At 37.6% G+C, this 23,343-nt stretch overlaps 1 protein-coding gene and 1 pseudogene across 2 annotated transcripts in view; one reads left to right on the top strand and one right to left on the bottom strand.

Moving 5' to 3' along the window:
* AGBL4 (AGBL carboxypeptidase 4) overlaps window positions 1–23,343 on the top strand; it is a 1,536,119-nt gene that overhangs the window by 895,606 nt on the left and 617,170 nt on the right. The gene's annotated exons all lie outside the window — the stretch shown is intronic.
* On the bottom strand, window positions 997–1,110 carry LOC129024268 (small nucleolar RNA U13; annotated as a pseudogene).

Here is a 23,343-nt window from a genome sequence, read left to right on the forward strand (position 1 = left end):
GTCAACTTTCCTCTTATCCACCTGTTTGTCTATCCCAGGGCTTGGAATATGACTAACTTGGTGGGCTAGACTGGATGCTTTTTTAGAATAGGGATCATTTTTTATTCATCTCTGAAACCACAGGTTCCGCACGTGACTGACAGAGTGAACACTCAGGATGTTTGAAGAAGGAAGGAAAGGGAGAAAAAATGGAAGAGAAGGGAAAATAAATACAGGAAGGGAGTGCTTCCATTCGGTCACCTATTCCACCAGGGAAAGGAGGGTTTGTGTGGCTCAGTGCTCATAGCACAGTGGTTAGAGGAAGGGTATGAAGTAACCCAGACAGACATGGTGCTGTCTACAGCATACTTAATCCCTTTGAATTTTAATTTACTTTTCATTAAGTGGGAATGATAGTTTCTACTTTTTTCATTTATTATAAAACTTAAGCTAGTATATGTAAGATACTTGACATACTATATGCTGTATGGTAAGTGGTCAATAAATGTTACATTTTATTAGTTTTTTTTTAAGTCTTATTGTCTCTCTTTCCAGTATTTTTCCTATTTCTTGCCTTCACTGTGAGCCAGAAAATTCCTTCCTCTGGAAGCCTTTATCTCTGAAACCCAGCATTTCCAAAAGTGTTCTGGGAAATAGATGTTAATAAGTATTACATAAAGGAAGGATTCATATTTAAATACATTTGAGAAGTACTGGATTAAAAATAAATTAACCATATTCTTTACAGCAGGACTTTTTACAACACTGAAATATGCTAATACACGTTGTAATTCTTCAGAGGGGACCAGTGCATACAGTATTTCCTGAAGTTATTTGATTATAGACCCTCTCTCCCTTTTTTTTCGCCAGAATATCTTATGGAATTAGTGTTCTTAGGAACTTATTTGCTCAACACTGCCCCAAAGAATTACCAGATTTTTTTTTTTTGTAACTGTCAACAATTCCACAAATTCTCTTTTTATTTACTGAAGCACACAATAACAGTTTTTTTCTTCACATCAGATGGGTAATGGGCCAACATCATAATAAGGTTTGAGAGAGGCACAGCTCACACATTATTACATTATTGTGAAAAGTTAATCATCATGCTTAACAAATTTTTTAAACTATCATTGGAAAACTTAAACAAATAACGGTGACAAAAACTTCCCTGAATCTCCTAGGTTTTGTTTATGTGTATGTGTGTGTGTGTATATATATATATTTTATTTATTTATTTATTTTTTTGAGACGGAGTCTTGCTCTGTCACCCAGGCTGGAGTGCAGTGGCACGATCTCGGCTCACTGCAAGCTTCGCCTCCCAGGTTCACGCCATTCTCCTGCCTCAGCCTTCACAGCAGCTGGGACTACAGGCGTACACTGCCACGCCCAGCTAATATTTTTGTATTTTTAGTAGAGACGAGGTTTCACCATGTTAGCCAGGATGGTCTCGATCTCCTGACTTCGTGATCCACCCTCCTCGGCCTCCCAAAGTGCTGGGATTACAGGCATGAGCCACCGCACCTGGCCTACGTGTATATATTTTTAAAGGGAGTTTTAAATTGTATTTTAATTTTCATTAATCTATTTATTTCAGAAATATTTCTCAGTATTCATTATTTGCCAAGCACAGTAATGGACATCACTGGAGTGTAGAACTGATAGGAAAGAGGCAAACTTCCAGTTACATGTAGAGTGATAAGAATCTATAGGATAACATGGAAGCTCATTGGAAGAACACTTAATGCAGCTTTGAGGGATCTGAGAAGGGTGCCTGGAGGAAGTGATGTTGCTGTTGGAGTCTCAAAGATAAATAGGATTTAGCCAAATGAAAGTAAGTAGTTGGGGAGAATGAGTATATAGGCAAAAGGAAACATCATGTGCAGAGTAGTGAGAGAGGCACGTTGAAAGAAATTCAGTGAACTGAAAAATAAAAGTGAAAATAGTACATTTTATTGTAGCAAATTTAGAAAGTAGTGAAAAGTACACATGAAACAGCAAAATCCCCTCAGATTTCTCCTCTTAAAGACAACTCAATATCGTATCCTATTTCCTTTGTCTTTTTTTCTATGCATTTTCCATTTACATAGTAGAATTTTAGAATATATATAAAATTCTGCTGCTCACTTGTAATATTATACTGTGAGAATGTGTACCAATTGTGAGAGATTGCCTTGAAACTTTATTTTTAATGGCCGATTATGATATATCTGTAGGTGCGTAGGTGCGAACTTGTAGTGACCCTTCAGTTATAAGGGAGGAACGACAATGTATCAAGCAGTCCTCAGATATTTTCCTTTATCCTGTCTCTGGTGACGAGATTCCATGGTTAAGTCACTAGCTAGACATGTTTTACATTAATCTCACCAAGGCCACCCCTAAGGTGTGCAGGGTTCCAGGCAAAGATTTTTTGTGCTGCCTATGTCTATATAAACAGTTTGATTAAAAATTGTATTACAAAATTTATAGACCTCATGCGAGGTCCATGAATTTAGATGAAGATTTAGAATAATGTGTAGAGAAGATACTTAGGTGTTTATTTATTGTTCAATGAGTGCATGTGAAGTATCCGGAGCCATCTTTTCATATTCTTTATTGTCAAATGCATAGTTTCTGGAGATAATTTTATATCTCCCACATGCAGAAAAAGCTAGCACTACTGTTATTACTCACAATGCATGGCTTTTGGGGACATATTTGTAATGAAACAATATAGATCTTCTTGCCTCAGCAGTTTCCTAATACTATTTACTTAACGCTGGTTACATCATTACTCGTGATGCTTCAGCATTCATGGTACCCCTACAAATACTGGTTTCTAATGATGTACACAAATGCAGGGCTCATCTTAAGTACACAGAAAAATGTGAATAAATAATTTATTTGCTGGTTATGTTAAATGTACCATTAGGAATTGTATAGCATAAACGTAGATTAACACATCTTCCAACAATGTTTTTTCTTGAATTCTAGCTTTAGGTCGTAGTCCCTACATTCCTAGAATGTACTCTGTCAGAGTTGACTGCACAATTTTAACTGCCTTTCACATACCACCATCAGCAGGAAGAATAAGCAAGGAGCCCAGATACTGAGAGAAACTGTTCTGTTTGTGCAAGGAAAGTGTGTTCTCAAATGGCATACCTCATTAATGGCCCAAGAGACCACAACATTCACACTTGGATTGGAGACAATGAGAAGGGCTTATTGGAGATACAGAGTAACAATTTTGAAAGCCTTCAAAGAAGATAGATATCTCCTGATAGGGACAGCTACTTCTGGAGGACATCTTAGCACTGTAAAGAGACTGGTAACTACTTAGCAGAAGGGGATACAGGGTTAAGGATGCCTGCTGCTACCCATGCTATCTTCAGTTGCTATAAACCTGGAGACAGCACCTTGATTAGAACATAGATGGGCAAGAGCCAATGCCTGGGTCCATACACAGCTCAAGTCCAGAGGTCAGTGGTGGACTATCAGTATCTCAGAGCTCTAGACTCTTCCTGTGTCCAACATAAATGAGAGTCACCCAAATTCAGTATGTTGGCAGCATTCTGGTGGCCCAATCTTGTATGATTCCATGAAGGAAATACACAGAAGTGATCTGCTTACCCAGGCATTTATCTTATCCTGGAGCTGGGACATGGGACAAGCCCATAACCATAAGTTCTGGGCCTTCTCAGAGCATCTGATTGTCTCTACATCTGGGGAACTAGAAAGATTGAGAACACCCTGAGAATGAGAAAGGAGGGCTGAGACATGCCCTGCCCAATTGTCACTGCTAGCCCTGGTTGATCTCCAGCACTGGAGGAGGACTGAGAAAATTTCAAGTTAGGCACGTCTAGTGACCAGGACCCAGAGGAACCAGGGCTCAGGACATCCTGCTTGGACTGCACAGCCAGCCCAGGTACTAGAGAAGGACATAGACATTTTTCAAAAGACACTCCAAAGTGTGGGAGGGGCCCCACTTACCACAGTCAGAAGGCACTACTGCGCCTGGCTCAGCAGTTTCAGTTCTGGCTCAGTGATAAGTTTCAAAGAAATAATTCCCACCTCCCCCTCAGAATTATACCCACAATAGGTAGGTAGGGTGTTGAGTGGGAGCTGAACATTTTTACTTCAGAGAAACATGCAATTCCCACTGTTTTGAAAGAAAAGCCTTGTCCTTTTAACAGAAAATAGCCAAATCCTGGAGACTACCATGGAAACCACTGGAAACCCAGTGACATGCTCCTCACATTATGAGGGATAGATAGTAATAATAATGACACTAATCAGTGTAATAAAGTTTGTTAATACCTAATATATTCAAGGAACATGCTAAATACTTTATGTATGTTTCCTTTAATTGTACTATATTCCTACAAAGTAAATATTATCTCCATTGATGATACGAAGAAATCAAGGCTCAGAGAAGTGAGATGATTTACCCACAGCCACTCAGTTGATAAGTTGCAAAGCCAAGCCCATGTGATTTTGTTACCCCAGTTCTTTGCATTGTATCTCACTGCCTTTTGTAAGTTGGTTTGCAGGTACCCTCTGAGGATGCAGAAAGATCCCTGCTTTGAACACAGGCAGGATAGTGCATAGGGAGATACTGGAAGCAACTTGCATGACTTGAGACTCCTCTCCCCCTGCCTAAGACCTGGCCATAGTGCTTTGTCACCCCCCTCTCCTTCCCTGCTTGAAGCACTATCCATCCTTCAAGCCTACAGGCTCTTCCCAAGCATCCCATTAGATGTTTTTTTTCATAATTTCATTTATACATCAACATCTTATTTCTCAGTGGGCTATAATTAGGCTTCTTTCCTTTTTTTAAGTAAATAAGCATGCATGTGAAGCATCTTGGTAAATGAACTTCAAACTGTTAGCTGGCCTTGAAAGTATAGTTTTCACTGGAAACCTGGAGGCGGCAACTTTTCTCCTTTTATGAGATATGTGGAAATTCAGAGACCTGTATACTAGCTACTGTGTGACCTTGGTCACATTACTGCTTCTGCCTGGATCAGTAGAAAATGGGGATGAGAATAGGAAATTTGGAGTAGATAAGATCTAGCTAGTGGCAACTTGCTAGCTTGTTCTCTCTCTCTCTCAACCTGACATGCAGCAGTGGTGTGAAATTGGGCACACACATCTTAGAATACGCTCCTGTGTAATCATGGGGCAGTGTGGTAGAAGAGAAAGAGCATAGACTTTGGAGTCACAGAGCTCTGGGTTTAAATCTGCCTTTCTATTTCTATTTGTATGACTGCGGGACAGTCATTTAAACTATCTGACAATTCAGGCAATTGTGTCCTATCCCCAGAGTCTCCAGGGCATGGATTTTCAGATATCATTCTGCAGAATGATTAAGACTAGCAGATATTTCTGTGATGTCTCCTCCCCCACCCCAACACCTTACAGACATCTGTGGACAGAAAAACCCATCTCCTGCTCCACCTCCTGTGTCGCCTCCCTCACTGAGCCTGCTCCCTTGGCTTTTCCGCTTCTCTATGAGGTCAGAAGCATTAGCTTTGTGCTGCCTTCAGCATTCTGAGTTTTCTGAAGCTGATGAATTACGATTTCCTCCATGCCCAGTCCTTTTACTTCTGTCTTGGAGGCATTGTGCTCCCTGGCTGCTCACTGCTACCAGGCTGTGCCTTCATAATCAGATGTTTGGGTTGGCTGTAATGATGATGGATGAGGCAGAAGAATGGCAACAGGTACTTTTTGAAGCCCAATCATAGGGCTACACAGGGAGCCTGGTGTGGCCCCTGAGGCCCCATCATGCTCCTTGGAGGGTATCTGGGGCACTTCTCAGTGTTTTATTCATGGGCTCAGGACAATGGTGCATGTATGACAAGTATATCTGATGAAATGAGACAGTCACCACCACCATCCCACTTTATAGCTACCAACTCTTCATTCTCCTGGCTAGCCACCTGGGGAAGAAGGGTTTTTCTCTCAGCTAGGTGTTTTCCATTTCAACCAACATTTTTTCATTGGTTTCCTCACTCATTCATTAGAGTTCTGTGTTTCATCACACCACACAGACACATGGATTCTGTGATCCCCCACAATGCTAAATACCTTTTTATTTTTTATGGTTTTAAATTTTTTATTTTTAATTTTTGTGGATATATAGTAGGTATATACATTTATGGGATATATGAGATATTTTGGTACAAGTATGCAATGCATAATAACCACATCATGGGAAATTGGGTATCCATCCCCTCAAGCATTTATCCTTGGTGTTACAAACAATACAGGTATAATCTTTTGGTTATTTTTAAATGTACAATTAAATTATTATTGACTATAGTCACCTTGTTGTGTTATCCAGTACTAGGTCTTATTCAACTTGTTTTTTGTACCCATTAACTGTCCCCACCTCCTCCCTAACCAGTCCCCCAACCCCCACTACTCTTCCCATCTTCTGATAACTCTATCTCCATGAGTTCAATTGTTTGGATTTTTAGATCCCACAAATAAGTGAGTACATGTGATGTTTGTCTTTCTGTGCCTGACTTATTTCACTTAAGGTAATGGCCTCGAGTTCCATCCATGTCGTTGCAAATGACAGGATCTCATTCTTTTTTATTGCTGAACAGTACTCCATTATGTATAAGCACCACATTTTCTTGATCCATTCATGTATTGATGGACACTTAGGTTGCTTCCAAATCTTGGCTATTGTAAACAGTGCTGCAGCAAACATGAGAGTGCAGGTATCTCTGATACACTGATTTCCTTTCTTTGGGGTATATACCCAGCAGTGGGATTGCTGGATCTTATGATAGCTCTATTTTTAGTTTTTTGAAGAACCTTAGACACGTTAAGTCGAGGTTCTTACTCACTGTGGTTGGAAACACAGCCTTTTTCATCAAAATGCCTGGATTCCAACCCTGTCTTCTACCTATAGCTGTATTACCTGAGACCAATTCTCAAACTGTGTTTTGCTTTCTTCATCTATAAAATAGGGACACAAATACTACCTACATTAAAACAATTGTCTGGAAATAAATGAAATAATACACAAAAATGCTTGGAATGGGACCTGACACATACAAAATGATCAATAGAAATTATTAAAGCACATAGCATTCCATACAATGGATACTCATTGGTGGCTCTAAAAACTGAGGGTAAGAAATGTTGGGAAACTTTTCAAGTTCAACAAGCTAATAAATGATAGAGGTGGGGTTCAAAACCAGGCAGTCTTATTAATTATCTTTAATATATGTAGCAGAGCCATGGGATAGGGTTAGGTGGCGAGTGGTGAGCAGAGAATGATGTGAGATTAGACAAATAAAAGCAAAAAAAGCCATAAGAAGTTGCCTATCTCAAATTTTAAATCTTGTCCTTTCCTCCCTTACTTTTTCAATCTATGATTTTCTAAAAATAGTTCCTCTAGTCAAATCCTGGATTCCTGTCATTTTTGCTGCTATTGTTTCCCTTTCCTAGAACACGTTTTATGCCTGATCCGGGGTAAGGTTGGACTGACCCCACCCTGTCTTTCTTACCTTAGCTCCAGCAACTTTCTCTCCCACATCTTCTGTTCTGCCATTAGACACTCACCCTTAGGCTTCCCAATAATGTCTGATTGTGTTACCACCACCACCAACCCCATTGCCTTTGCTTTCAATGTGATCTCAGCCTAGAATCCTCTCTCTGCCACTCCGCCTGGAAATTCTTACTTTTCCTTCAGGGCCTAACCTAACTACGTGTCTTCCTCTCTGGGAAGTCTTCCAGGACCCTGCAGGTAGAGTTAGTCGATTCCTGCTCAGGCTGTCTCCCTTTCTCCTGAATTTCTCTTTCACAGCATTTATCATCAAATTATCATTGTCTATTTCTGGGTCTGTCTCAGTTTAGTCCTTGAAGTAAGGACTATGTCTCATTCGTATCAGGGTCACTAGAACCCAGCTTAGGTCTGAGGGAGCAGCAGATGTGTATTTGTGTTTGAGTGTGTGTGTGTGTAGATTAGGTAAACTGAATAAGATTGCACAGAAGTGAGCTGGGCCTTTGAGCATGACTCCCCTTCCTTCTCCTTCCCCTTCCCCTTCCCCTTCCCCTTCCCCTTCCCCTTCCCCTTCCCTTCCCTTCCTTTCCTTCCTTTTAAAATTATGAAATGCCTATTTTGTGTTTGGTGCTGGAATACAGAAGAGCAACCTCTGATCCTAACCCCATATTACCCACTTTATGAAGCTTCCTCAATGATGGGCTCACTCAGGCATGCTAGAGTCCTCCAACATAGCCCCTCTGGCCATCTCTTCTGTCTTTTGCAGAGTTCTAACATAGTACCTGGCGACCACTGATAGCCATCATCAGCCAGCAACACATTGGCTCAAACCTTTTTTCCGATATTCTTTCCACAGGTTCTAGGATAGAGCAAGTTAACAGTGCTTGGAGCATTTTTACACTAGATGCCTCATGTCATGAATCAGCCTTGCTAGTATAGGCGCTAAGACAGGATATAATCCATACCTTACAGATAGGAAAACCAAGGTTCAGAGAACTTATGAGACAATCCCTGTTGAAATATGTGCATAGGCCTGGTAAAATGCATTTCACCATGAATGGTCTTGCTTTTTGATAGAACCATTCTCAATAGCATTGGGGCTATTTTACACTAGAGAACCAGCTCAGTCTGGATTGAAAAATGGCATATGGAGATAAAATGGTGAGAGTCACTGCTGGGAAAATGATGTTAGGGCTGTTTTTCAAAGAGCAGTAATTCCAGTAATTGTTGACTTCTACATCTTTGTTTTTGTTTTTCCACTTTGTTCTCCATGCTTTAATGTATGTAGATGGTTTGGACTGACTCTTTCCTGAGGAGATCTGTGAGTTACTGTTTTCTATTTATGTATAAGTCTTCTGGATCAAACTTAAAGGACCCTAGGGAACTTAATTCCTTCATCGTATTATGAAATATTCCTTGAGCACCTGTACCATGCCAGACCCTGTCTGGACAAGAAGAATGTTAAAAGCATGGCACATTCCCTGCCCTCATGGAACTCACAGTCCAGAAGCAGAAGACACATTTTTACCAAATGCAACTGATGCAGAGATAGACAGAATTACACCAAATGCAAGATACTATTATTTGTTACAAGGCTGTGCTTAGGGACACTGAAGATGAGGTAGCCATTTTACGTGGGGTATCAAGAAAACCCTCCTAGCTGCAGCAACCCTTGAGTTAACTCTTGAAATATTCATGAAGAGATGTTACCTGGCTGTTCAGGAGAAGGAAGGCCATTCTGGGCAAAGGCAGCAGTATGTGCCCAGCAGTAACAGTTTGATGTGTTCCAGGAAAAACAAGCAACAGGTTCAGTATGGCTTCTCCTTAAATTAATGAATAGGACATGGGGAGAGATAAGGCTATAGATAAAGTATTGGGAGGTGGGAGTAGGCATGTATCGCAGACTACTTTGATGGCTTGTCCTGAGGGCAACAGCAGGTCTCAGGGGGAGCAACATTCCCCATTTAATGTATATTCCCAGTCTGTTAGTAATGAAGTGGAATTAATCCTTGTAAAGGAATTAAAATACCTAGATTCTGTTTATTTTTCTATCCCTTGCAGATTGAGTGAACATATTTAGGTATTGGAATATCTCCAAGTCTGTTTCTTCACCTATAAAATGGGAATAATATCTGACTTGCCCATTGTACAAGGGTATTTTGAGAAGAAAATGAAGAACGGAATAGAAAATAATTTATGAATTATAAAACTTTTTGTTATTATAATTATTTATTATGCCTTTTTATTATTAATTTAAGTTTATATTCTCAATGACATTTTGATATTCCTTAGATTATAGGAATAGCATCTGTAATACAAAGTTTTATGATTATTGTCCAGGGATATTATTTAATACTAAATGTCATGGCCCTAACACTATTATAGACATAAACATAGGAGAAAAAAAGGGAAAGAAAATGATATTTATTAAGCATTTATGTGCCAAATGCTATGCTAGCTTCTTTGCTCCCACTTAAGTCATTCTTCTAGTACTCTCATGAGGGCAGGTATTATTAATCTTATTTCATTTTATATATGCAGAAAGTAAGGCTCAAAGATTTGTAATAAGTTATCCAAAGTCACTCAGCTAGTGAGTGGCAGAGCCAGGACTGGAAGCCTAATATGCATTAGTCCAAATCCTGCCATTTTTCTCTATATGTTGAATTTTTTTTTGAGAAGGAGGACAGTGAGGGGGAGGGAGACAGGAAATGTTTACAGGTGGGATATTTCAAGACGGCAGTCTCCAACCTTTTTGGCACCAGAGACTGGTTTTGTGGAATACAGTTTTTCCATGGACCAGAAACAGGAGGTGGGAGAGTGGGGAGATGGTTTTAGGATTAAACTGTTCCAATTCAGATCATCAGGCATTCATTAGATTCTCAATAAGAAGCGTGCAACCTGGATCCCTCACATGCGCAGTTGACAATAGGGTTCTCACTCCTATGAGAATCTGATGCTGCTGCTGATCTGACAGGAGGTGGAGCTCAGGGGGTCATGCTCACTCCCACCCTCCCACCACCTCGTGCTGTGTGGTTCAGTTCCTAGCAGCCCAGGCACAAACAGGTACTGGTCCATGACTCAGAGGTTGGGGAACCCTTTTTTAAGACATCAAGTTTTCTGACTTTATAAAGCCAGCAGAAAATTTAGTCTTTGTAGTGTTCTATAGCCCTCAAATAATTAGAGGCTGCACAGTTTTCACAGTCATCGTGTTAGATTCTGATGCAGATACTACTCCTTATTTCTGTATTTCCAGGGACTTCTTATTATACTTAAAGTAACATTCAAACTTGTTACCGTAATCTGTAAGGCTGTGCATAATTTGATCTCTGCCTGTCTCTCCAACTTTATCTTTCTTTCGCTTCTTATTTCTCATAAACTCCAGCCACAATAGCCTCTTCAGTTTTCTTATATATTCTATCCTTATGTCCTATGTCAGAGTCTTGGCAGGAATTTGAGGATAATTTAATAAAGGGACAATTTACAAGGGTGTCACCTCAGGTTCTGCAAGGATAAGCACCATGTCTTCTCCTCTGGGGTCCTCCAGAGCATACTCAGATTCTCATTTAGTATTTAGTTTTTAGAATAGGGCCTGACATGTGTTAGCAATAATGATAGTGATTTAAAATAATAGAATAGGGCTATTAAGTGGCAGATACCTGATTTACACCTAGACTTTGGTTCCAGAGTCCACAGTCAATAAATATTTTTTGAATAAATAAATAAATAGAAGAATGAATCATAAAATATTACTTTTCAGTCTCTAATTCATTTGAATTCACAATATTTATATTTAAGGATATTTACACTTAAGAAATACAATTTACATTGTATTTGCAATGTTTGTTACACTGAATATAACTCAAAGTAGGGTAAAATTAATAATATCTTCTTTTTTTAATACCAATTAATGTTCCTGCTCATTCCTGTTGTGTTTAAATATAAATTCCATTAAAACTGAGTTTCCCTCTTGATTTTATATCTCAGTAATTAAAGCAGTTTCTTAACACTAATAAATGGCACCCACCTTTAAAAGCCCCGAGAAGGAGTACAAATATTTAATTCTAGTTTTGTATGATGGCAATTTTCCCTTCATCACAATTCCATCGCCTTTATAGTATTTGCCAGAGTTGTGCCAGTCACGTGGCTCCAAAAACTGCCAAAGAAAGAGGACTAAACTTTAAGCCTAAAAATAAAAGTAAAGGAAAAAGATCTGGATACATGTCGTATTACCCTGACAGCACCTGCACATTCTATTTCATTTATACTGCATGCAGGCCAATGGGCACATCCAAGAAGTCCTTATCTCCTGTAACTTGAGAATCACTAGCAATTGGAATTTTGTCAGATACTTTGTCAACTGGCCTGGTTCCTCACCAATCGTGCACCTGGAACCTTGGAAGCATTTTTAGATGACAAAATATCTTCTTTTGGAAATCTGTGCAAGTTGAAAGGCCATATTCTTCTGTGCTGGCCTGTCCTGGCACAATGAGTACAGTTGTGAATACACTGTCTTAAAAAGATTGGGTTGTTTTCCTGGGGCAGGGCAGCCTGATGGAAGAAAGGTGTGAATGTGAAGGTGAAGAAGCCAGAGATGTTGAGCCTGGAGAAGGGCCTGGCTTCTGAATTTGCTAGTTCTATGCCCCTAGGCAATTTTATATATCTTGAGGGCTTCAGGCCTAGATTTCCTTATCTATAATTTATGTTTGCAGTGTTGTTTTGAGAGTCAACTAGAAAATGTATGGGAATGTACCTCATAAGTGATCAAGTTGTACTTAACTTTTATTTTATTATTATCTAAATTGCTAGTGAGGCCTAACACTCAGTCAAAAAAGTATATTGTAAAAAGTATTAGAGTCAGAAGACCTGAGTGCAAATTTTAGTTCTGCCACTTAATTGCCAGGTGACTTCATGCGATTCATTTAGCCTTCTGAACTTTAATTCCCTAATCTATAAAACTGGAAATCATAAATTTATTCAAGAAACAGATTTTGAGCCCCCTTTTTGTGGACCTGGTAGTATGTGGATATGAAAAATATAGGTGTTTATATCTTGAGAAGGAGACAGTAAGCAAAAACAGACAAGGTTATAACCTATAACCAAATGCTGTTGTTCCATAGAGAAGGGGATTCAAACCAGATTGTTGCATCATTGCTATTTCCAAACAGGATTTGAGGCAACAAACAATAAAAAGGAATATTAAAATAGCCCCTTGTCAAGACTCTTTCCACTACAATCTCATTTGTCCCTCATAATCATCTTATGGGATAGGACGAACAGTATTATTGTTATCCTCATATTCATCCATCCATTTGTTCACTTGACACATTTATCCAGTACCAATTATTATACATACAGTGCTGTAACTGCTGTCCAGTTATAAATATGTGTCATTTCTCCACAAGCAAATCTGAAAAGGTCCTGATTGGATGGCCTCCATACAACTGTATGGAAAGGAAATGATCCTTGGACTTAAAGGTGAGCAGCCTGGGGTTTGAATTCCCACTCTACCAGGACTGGCCGAGGAACTTTGACTGAGTTATAGGGCCTAGCACATAGCAAGCTCTCATAAATAGTAAGAGAATGGATGAATGGATTGGTAGATGGATGAATGAATAAATGAATGATGCCACTCTACCTCATTTAGCCTCAGTTTGCTCACCTATAAAATGGAAATAATGACCCCTGGATTCCAAGGTGATTGTGAGGTTTGCCTGAATTATTGTACTTAAAAAGTGTTTCTGTAAGTTGCATGCCAACAAATATGGCTATGCCTGATATGGTTTGGTTCTGTGTCTCCACCCAAATCTCATGTTGAGTTATGATTTTAAGTGTTGGAGGAGTGGCCTGGTAGGAGGTGATTGGATCTTGAAGGTGGATTTGCCCCTTGCTGTTCTTGGGATAGCGAGTTCTCATGAGATCTTGTTGTTTAAAAGTGTGTAGCACTTCCCCCTTTGCTCTCTCTCTACTGCTGCCATGTGAAAAAGGTGCTTGCCTCCCCTTTTCTGCCATGATTGTAAGTTTCCTGAGGCCTCCCCAGCCATTCGTTCTGTACAGCCTGCAGAACTGTGAATCAGTTCAACCTCTTTTCTTCATAAATTACCTAGTCTCAGGTAGTTCTTTATAGCAAGGTGAGAACAGACTAATACAGTGCCTGAACTCCTGATTCCTCTAATCCAGTGCTGACAACCAGTTTCTCCCTGGATACTATCTGCTCTGATCTAACTTGCCTGGGTATATTTGAGAAACCATTCCTTTTGGCCAAGTTTATTTGAATCCACATGGAAATGTTGAGGTGGCAGTTGGATAGATGAGTCTGGAAATGTGGCAGGAGGTTTGAACCAGAGATATAAGTTTGGCCAACAGAGCCACAGAAAGATCAAATAGGATGAGGACAGCATTGCCTTTGACAACTAAAATTACAGGTGACATTTTCAGTCATTTCAGTGATGTGATGGAGAAAGAAGCCAGACTCCATGTGATGGAGAAAGCAGTGGGTTAAGGAACAAACTGGCATCAAAGAAATGCAATAGTAAATGTGGATTACTCAGTATTTTGGTAGTGGAGGGAAAGAGAAAAGGGAGGAGTTTAGGAAGAAGAAATGATGTTTTAAGTGGATTATTGTGGTACTATTGACCACTCCATATTTCTTGACATACTTTTCTCCATTAGCTTCTGCAAAGTCTATCCCTACCTGTTCCTCCTTTGGTTCTTTTTCCTCTACCTTCTCCTTAAAGGCTCTGTCTGCAGTACTTTTCTCTTTGGACATTGTTTACTCACCTGGCAGGGACAACTTATAAAAGTCTCACCTGGCATTCAAGGCTCTCTAAGGTCTGGCTCTGGTATACTAGTACAAGTTTCTTCCTCCCATACTCTCCCATATAAGCTGAGCTCAAACTACTTGATTGTTTCCCAGTTCCAGAATTTTTCACTTTCATTCTTTCATGTCTTTAAATATATTCTTCATTTTGCCCAGAATCACTGCCTGCTCCCTATCTTCGTGTATGTAAATCTTCCTTGTTTAAGCCTCTGCTCAAATGTCATTTCTTTTAGGCAGCTTCAATCTCCCCTCCCTCAACTAAGGAATTAGATCATATTCTCTATTTTTTCTTATTGTAATTATTATTTTTGGCTTGTCCAAGAGTAGCATAAATGGTTTTGTAGGTCTTGATTTAAATGTCTGAGAAGATGTTGGATGACCTCTTAGCAAAGAAGTTACAGAGGTCGTTTCTGAAGTATTGAGATTCTATGTTGTTCTCTTATTAGCAATTGTTTTGAAGACACCCAATTATGACATTATCCATCCACTCACTCACTATGTCTTTTGACTACTCGGTAGCCTATAAGGACTCTCCCCACCCACTCCACTGGCCTAAGAATAAAGAACCAGGTTTAGGGTTCTTGATTTATTGGCAGATCATAAGTATTAGTATCAATATCATTATCATGCATATTAACCTGAGTATCATTTATCTTATGCAAATGAGGATTACAGTCTCTACTTTAGAAGAGGGTAACAATAAAATCCTTCTCAAACCAATGATTACACCAGCTATTTAAATGTCATCCCCTGTAAGGATTCTTCCTAGTGTTCCCACACCAGCATCTTCCACTTCCACATCAACATCATCTTGTACAAACCTCCATCATTTTATTTTCATATACAATCAGTCTTCTATTATATGATAACATCAGAAATGGTTTCGTGTCATGTTAATAGCATAGGATTTAGTTTCAGGAAGATGAGGGTTCAAATTCTTTTGCTGCTATTTCTTGGCTATGTGACCTTGGTTAAGATTATATGTCTCTGATCCTTAATTTTATGATCTATAACATGGAAACTTTATTAGGAAAAAATGAAATGAAAAATGTAAAACATCTGGCAGACTGCTGGATACATATCAAGTTACTCAGTATTTGTAAATTCAATTTCATTGAATTGGTCCAGTTCATAAAGCATTCTCTGCTTCTTATGTTACGAACTAATGGGGGAACAAAAATTAGATCATTGATTTCATTTTTATTAAGTGGAAAGGGTTTCAGTTTTAACCTGCTGTGAACCTCAATAGTGGACTGATTATCTGAAAGACTAGCATATTTTTGTAGCTAAATAGAACAAATTGAATTACAGTATAAACAGCAGTAGGAATTCCTGCAGAGTAGTATTTTTCAACATAAACCATTATCCTTGCCAGCCATATGTATAGACACAGCAAAGCTTCTGTATTTATATTTTTTCATTAAAAACAAAATGATTAATTTCACAACTTAATTTATTGTATTTGTCATAACAGCCAAATTCAAATTAAATAGTCTAGTGCTTAGAGCTATTAAAGACTGGCTTATTGAAAAGAATTTGTAATTTGGTGCCATTTTCTTAGTAAGAGCCTGTAGTTGTAATTTTCCAGCAGGAAATCTAAAATAGTTTTACAGAACCATTTTTCCTGATGCCTTATTTTAGAGATTTCAAATAGCCTCTGGTAATATTCAGAAATATAATTATTTAATATGTTGCCTGTCAACTATGGGAGCAGCAACATGTAGTGGACAAGGTGCATCTTGAAGGTCAGAAGGGAATACATTTGAATTCAGCTTTAGGCAAATTCCTTAATCTCTTGAACACATTCCTTGTCTGTAAAATGGGACTAATAAGACTTTGTTTTCAGGGTAATTATCTCAAATGAATTGAAGCCAGTGAAATGACCAGCACCTAGTAAATGTTCCTTTTCAAATTATCTACATTTATGTTTATCAATGAGACAAGATTTTCTTACTTTTAACACAGAAGATTTTCTGTTGTTATAGTTGTGTTTTCCATGTGCAGCTCAATGAGACAGCATGTGAAAGTTTAAACTTGGGATCTTGTTTTTAATTGCCTTGGAATAAACATATTTCTTTACAGTTTTGGATGCCATATTTTTCACAATTACTGTTAATTTATCTGGTTATAGTAGTATATATTGACTGAAAAAAGTTTAGAGAATACAGAAAAGCCTACAGGAGAAAACAAAAATCACCTGTGGTCTCACAATTCAGTTACAATCACTGTTAACATGATGATGTATTACACTTACTCATTTTGTGTACTGTTGGGAGCAGGCCCCCCAAAATCTGGCCATAAACTGGCACCAAAACTGGCCATAAACAAAATCTCTGCAGCACTGTAACATGTTCATAATGGCCCTAACGCCCAAGCTGGAAGGTTGTATATTTACGGGAATGAGGGCAAGGAACACCTGGCCTGCCCAGGGCGGGAAAACCACTTAAAGGCATTCTTAAGCCACAAACAATAGCATGAGCGATCTGTGCCTTAAGGACATGCTCCTGCTGCAGTTAACTAGCCCAATCTATTCCTTTAATTTGGCCCATCCCTTCATTTCCCATAAGGGATACTTTTAGTTAATATCTATAGAAACAATGCTAATGACTGGTTTGCTGTTAATAAATATGTGGGTAAATCTCTGTTCAGGGCTCTCAGCTCTGAAGGCTGTGAGACCCCTGATTTCCCACTTCACACCTCTATATTTCTGTGTGTATGTCTTTAATTCCTCTAGCGCCGCTGGGTTACGGTCTCCCAGACTGAGCTGGTCTTGGTAGTGTACATGCATTTATTGTGTATATGCATGTTTGTATGTATATCTTTTATTATAAAATTTAGATTATAAAAATACTCTGGGTTTTTACTGTTTTTTAAAACAAGTTTTTCATATAGCAATAACCCACAAACATTTTATATATCATTATAGTTTTCAAAAATGTAATTTTAATGACAACAAAGTATTTCATCGTATACATATATTGTATACCTATACCTATACCATTAGGTCTGACTGCCTGGAAGCCAGGCAGGACAGAGCCAGATTTCTCTTATTGCCAAAAACAGGTAAGAGAAATATCACTGAATTCTTTCCCCAGTAAGGAATATTAATAATGAACAGCCCTGGGAAAAGAATGCATTCCCAGGGGTGGCCTCTAAAATGGCCGCTCTGGGAGTGTCTGCCTTATGCAGTTGTAGATAGGGAGGAAACACAACCTAGTCTCCTGCAGTGCCCCCCGGCTTGCTAGGATTAGGAAATTCCAGCCTGGCAAATTCTAGTCAGACCGGTTCTCTGCTCTTGAACCCTATTAAGATGTTTATCAATGACAATGTGTGCACAGTGGGATGGGAAACTTCATTAGTAATTCTAGTTTCACCCTGACCTTGTGATCTCGCCCTGACCTTCTGCCTTGTGATCTTTTGTTGCCCTTGAAGCATGTGATCTCTGTGATCCACACCCTATTCGTACACTCCCTCCCCTTTGAAAATTGCTAATAAAAACTTGCTGGTTTTACGGCTCAGGGGGCATCATGGAAACTGCCGACATGTGATGTCTCCCCTAGACACCCAGCTTTAAAATTTCTCTCTTTTGGACTCTTTCCCTTTATTTCGTAGACCGGCTGACACTTAGGGAAAATAGAAAAGAACCTCTGATGAAATATTGGGGGCTGGTTCCCCCAATACATATATACATATGTATTAGGATATACACATATATACATATGTACGTATTTGTATACAGATGCACATCATATACATATATACTTATTTGAAAGAAATGCATTCTTTTTATTCATTTACATTGTTTCTAAGTATTGCTCTTATACATCACCTATTATCTCAGCAACAAATATTTTTGCATGTGAATTTCTATGCAGTTTTAATTGTTTCCTGAGGATAAATATTTAGCAGGGAAATTATGGAACCAAAGAAGAACATCCACATATTGTCAAACTGCTCCTTAGAAAATATTTTTACCAATATACAGCCATGCTGAACTGTTTAAAAGTGTTTGTTTCTCAACACCCTTGACATACTACGTATTATACTATTTCTAATAGTTGACAATTTGATGGAGGAATATGGTATTTTAGTTTTGTTTTACATGTATTTAAATACTAATGAGATTGAACAACTTTTCATATGTTTTTGATATTTTTATCCCTTTTTAATGAATTGGCTGTTCAAATCTGTAAAACTGTGTTTATTTTTCTTAAGAATTTATTTTTTATTTTAAGTTCTGGGATACATGTGCAGAACGTGCAGGTTTGTTACATAGCTATACATGTGCCATGGTGGTTTGCTGCACCTATCAACCTGTCATCTAGGTTTTAAGCCATGCATTAGGTATTTGTCCAAATGCTCTCCCTCCCCTAGCCCCCCAACCCCCAACAGGCCCCAGTGTGTGATGTTCCCCTCCCTGTGTCCATGTGTTCTCATTGTTCAACTCCCACTTATGAGTGAGAACATGCAGTGTTTGGTTTTCTGTTCCTGTGTTAGTTTGCTGAGAATGATGGTTTCTAGCTTCATCCATGTCCCTGCAAAGGACATAAAATCTTTCTTTTTATGGCTGCATAATATTCCAGTGTATATATGTGCCACATTTTCTTTATCCAGTCTATCGTTGATGGGCATTTGTTGGTTCCAAGGCTTTGCTGTTGTAAATAGTGCTGCAATAAACCTACGTGTGCATGTGTCTTTATAGTAGAATGATTTATAATCCTTTTGGTATATTCCCAGTAATGGGATTGCTGGGTCAAATGGTATTTCTGGTTCTAGATCTTTGAGGAATTGCCACACTGTCTTCCACAGTGGTTGAACTAATTTAAATTCCCACCAACAGTGTAAAAACATTCCTATTTCTCCACATCCTCACCAGCATCTGTTATTTCTTGACTTTTTAATGATTGCCATTCTAACTGGTGTTAGATGGTATCTCATTGTGGTTTTGATTTTCATTTTTGTTTATAGATTAACAGTAATACCCTGCTCGATCTGTGTCATGAAGATAAAAAACATTTGCCATATAAAATGTTTTGGTGTCTTCTGGCTGTAAAATAGATGCTTCCAGTGGCATAGAACTTGGTCACTTTTTAAGATCTTTTCCAATCTCAAATCAAATGACTGTGATTTATAATCAATATAATTCTCCTTGTCCACTAAAGGAGATTTAATGACTTAGAGTCAAAAGTTTTACCCAGACACTTAAGAGTCTATTTATTCCTCTGAGTCTTGGATCGAGCTAGCTGGAGGATAAAAAGTTGTCATTTTCTTTTTTCCTTTCTACATGCTCCTTTTCTTATTTTCTATTTTTCACTAACTCTTCACCGTTGCTCCCACCACTCCAATGAAACTGCTCTTTATAGGCCAACAATGACCTTCTTGTCACCAAACCCAAGAGATAGTCTAATTCCTGATTTTTCAGGAATTTGATCGTGTTAACCACACTGTCCTAAATTTATGAATTCCATGTGACCACACACTCCTGTTTATTTTTTCCTCAGTAGCTCTTATACAGTTCCTCTCCCTTTGCTAATCTTCTAAATATTAAGGTTCTGCAACTTGTTGTCCTTGGTCTTCATCTTTTATCAGTTTTTGAATTCCCTGGGAAATGCATCTACTCCATTGTCATTAACTACTAGCTGTATGTTGCTTCCTGGTTCTCTGTCTTTAGATACAGACCTATATTACCACCTTCCAGTTTCATATCTTGTCTTTGATGTATTATAGGCACTCCAAATTGAATTCAAAATTAGAGTTATTATCATCCCCCATAATCTGATGGTCCTTCAATATCTCCTATTTCAGAAGATGTCATCAACACTCACCTAGTTGTCTAGGGCAGAAATTAGAACATTATTCTTGTTTTGCTCTTCCTAGAACCCAATCAATCACTAAATCCTGTCAATCCTGTCAATTCTCATGCTTCCTAAATATCTCTTCAAAACTTGCTGCTTTTGTTTTTAAACATTCCATTCTTTCTCTTGTTTCTGGGTATTTGTGCATGATGTTATGTTCATTTAACAGACTATTATGATGTCTTCAGATCTTAGCTCCCCTTGATAAATCTTCCTAAGCCCCTAATCTGGGTTAGCTGCTTCTATGTTGTATTCATGCCTGATTTCCCCAACATAGCAGTTATCACACTGTTATTTCTCATTTGATGGCCCCTCTTATAGTAGACAAGAAGCTCCATAATACCAGTGTCATTTAAAATTCAATTTATTGAGATGTAATTTCTGTACAATAAATTTCATACCTTTTAAGGGTAGTGATCAACGAATTTTGACAAACGTATAGACCCATGTAATCACCACCACAATCAAGATAGAATATTTTTACCACCCCCAAAAGTTCTTTTGTGCCTTTTTCCTGTCAACTTCAGCTCTGACACCTCTGACACAAGCAACCACTGATCTACATTCTACCATTATAAATTAGATTTGTCATTCTTTGAGTTTAATATAAATGGAAATATAAAATATATATTCTTTCATGCCTGGTTTCTTCAGTCAGTACTATGTTTTGTAGATAACAATAATTTATTTAATTGCTGAGTAGTATTTCATTCCATGGATACATATGCTATAATTTATTTTTATCTATTCATTTGTTGATGTAAATTTGAATTTCATTAATGAATAAAGCTACTATGAATGTTTATGTACAAGATTTTTTAAAGGCATACAATTTTATTTCCCTTTTTTCCACCTAGGAATTAATTAATGAATTATATAGTAAGCATATTTTTAACTTTATAAAAATCTGACAAACTGTTTTCAAAAACAGTCATTAGTACATTCTTTACATTCTTACCAGCAGTGTATAAAAGTTTGGGTTTCTCTGTATCCTTGTCAATGCTTGTAATTGTCAATATTTTTAATTGTAGCCATTCTAGTGGGTATGTACTAGTATTCAATGTTATTTCAATTTTGATATTTTTAGTGCCTGATGATAGTAAGCATTTTTCATGAGCTTTTTGTCCATTTGTTTGTGGGTTTTGTTAAAATGTCTATTTAAAGCTTTTGCCCATTTTCTGATTCTATTATCTTACTAGTGAATTGTATGAGTTCTTTATATTTTCTAGATACAAGTCTTTTATCACGTGTATGATTTATTAATTTTTTTCTGTTTGTGGCTTTATTTTGCATTTTCTGAATTTTTCTCAAAAATCAGACATATTTAATTTTTATATAGTCTATTTTTATCATGTTATCTTCTTTTAAGGTTTATGCTTTCTGTATCCTATTTAAAAAATCTTTGCCAAACCTGAAGTCAAAAATTTGTTTCCTATGTTTTCTTCAAGAAATGTTACAGTTTAGCTTTTTTACATTTATATATATAGTTCATTTTAAGTTCACTTTTGCATATGGTATGATATTATTGTCCAGGTTTATTTTTTCCATTGGATATCCAGTTGTTCTAGCATCATCTGTTGAAGGAACAATCCTTTCCTTATTAAGTTATTTTGGCTGTTTTGTCAAAAATCAATTGACCACATTCTGTTTCTATTTCTGTTTGTATTCTATTTCTGAGCTCGACTCTGTTCCATCGATCTATATGCCAATCCTTAGACCAATTTTGCACATTCTTGATTATTTTAGCTTTATAAAAACTCTTAAAATCAGGTAGTATAGGCTTTCCAACCTTGTTTTTCATAATAGTTGTAGCTATTCTAGTTTCTTTGCATTGCTATATAAATTGCAGAGTAAATTTATCAATTGGGATTATATTTAACTTATAGGTTAATTTTAGGATAATTGATAGCATCATAATATTAAACCTTCCAATATATGGCATAATGTGTCTCTTCATTTCCTTAGGTCTTATTTAATATACTGACTACTTCTGCAGTATCTAATCTGAGATTAATTCTATCCAGTGAATTTTTCCTCTCAGATTTTCATGGATTTTTTCATCTCTAGAAATTTCATTTGATTCTTTTATATATCTTTCTTCTTTCCTTATTATAATTGGTTTTCCTTTAAATACCTGACATAATTATAATTGCTCTTTTAATGTTTTTATATGCTAATTTCATTACAACTACAATTTATGGATTTGTTTCTGTTGACTTGTTTTTCTTCAGTTTATAGCTCACATTTCCCTACTTCTTGATATCTTTAATTTTTGATTGACTGTTGGGCATTGTAGCGTTTACATTGTTGTGTGTTTGTATTTTGTTGTCTTTGGTTTTTCCTTGGCTATAAGTTGAGTTACTTGTAATAAGTTTAATCCTTTTGAAGTTTTGTTTTCAAGATATTTTAGGCATATCTATTATAGAGTACTTTTTACTCTAGGGATAGTTTGGCCCTATTACTGAAGCCTAGCCTTTTTGGAGTTTTCAATGAATAACCCAAGGGATCAATGAGAAATTTCCACTGTTCAAACTTGAATAAATCCTAATGTCTCTGTTATCTCTAGAATTGTTCAGTTCTCCCTGGTTGCTGTTTGCCAGCCCTCATGGAGTTTTACCCTTGTATGCACTTTGGAAGACAGTAAAATTTCAAGTTCACCCCATACATATTTCTGAAGCTCTTTTTCTGCAACGTTGTCTCCTCTCAAAACTACCCCTCATTACCTCAGCATCTCCAGACCCCAACTGGCCATTTATATATCTTCTTTTTTTAAATTTTCATACGTTTTTGAGGCACAGGTGGTATTTGGTTACATGAGTAAGTTATTTAGTGGTGATTTGTGAGATTTTGGTGCACCCATCACCCGAGCAGTATACACTAAACCCAATTTGTAGTATTTTATCCCTCACTCGCTTCCCATCCTTTCCCCCTGCAGAGTCCAATCTGTATCTTCTTAATTTAACACCACCATCAAGCTATGCTTGGGTCCCTCTTCTTTCTTCACAATCTAAAATATGCCCCCAGGCAAAAAGCCTGGTGTTGACAAGGCTCACTTCATATTTTCCCCTTATTTCAAGGATTAGAGTCTACCTACTACCTATTATCCAAAATCGGAAATACAATGTTTTATATAGTTTATTCAGTTTTCTAATTATTTAAGACAGTAGAGTAAATCTGGTTCCTGTTATTTTATT

Source organism: Pongo pygmaeus, chromosome 1, assembly GCF_028885625.2.
Source record: "Pongo pygmaeus isolate AG05252 chromosome 1, NHGRI_mPonPyg2-v2.0_pri, whole genome shotgun sequence".
NCBI lineage: Eukaryota > Metazoa > Chordata > Mammalia > Primates > Hominidae > Pongo > Pongo pygmaeus.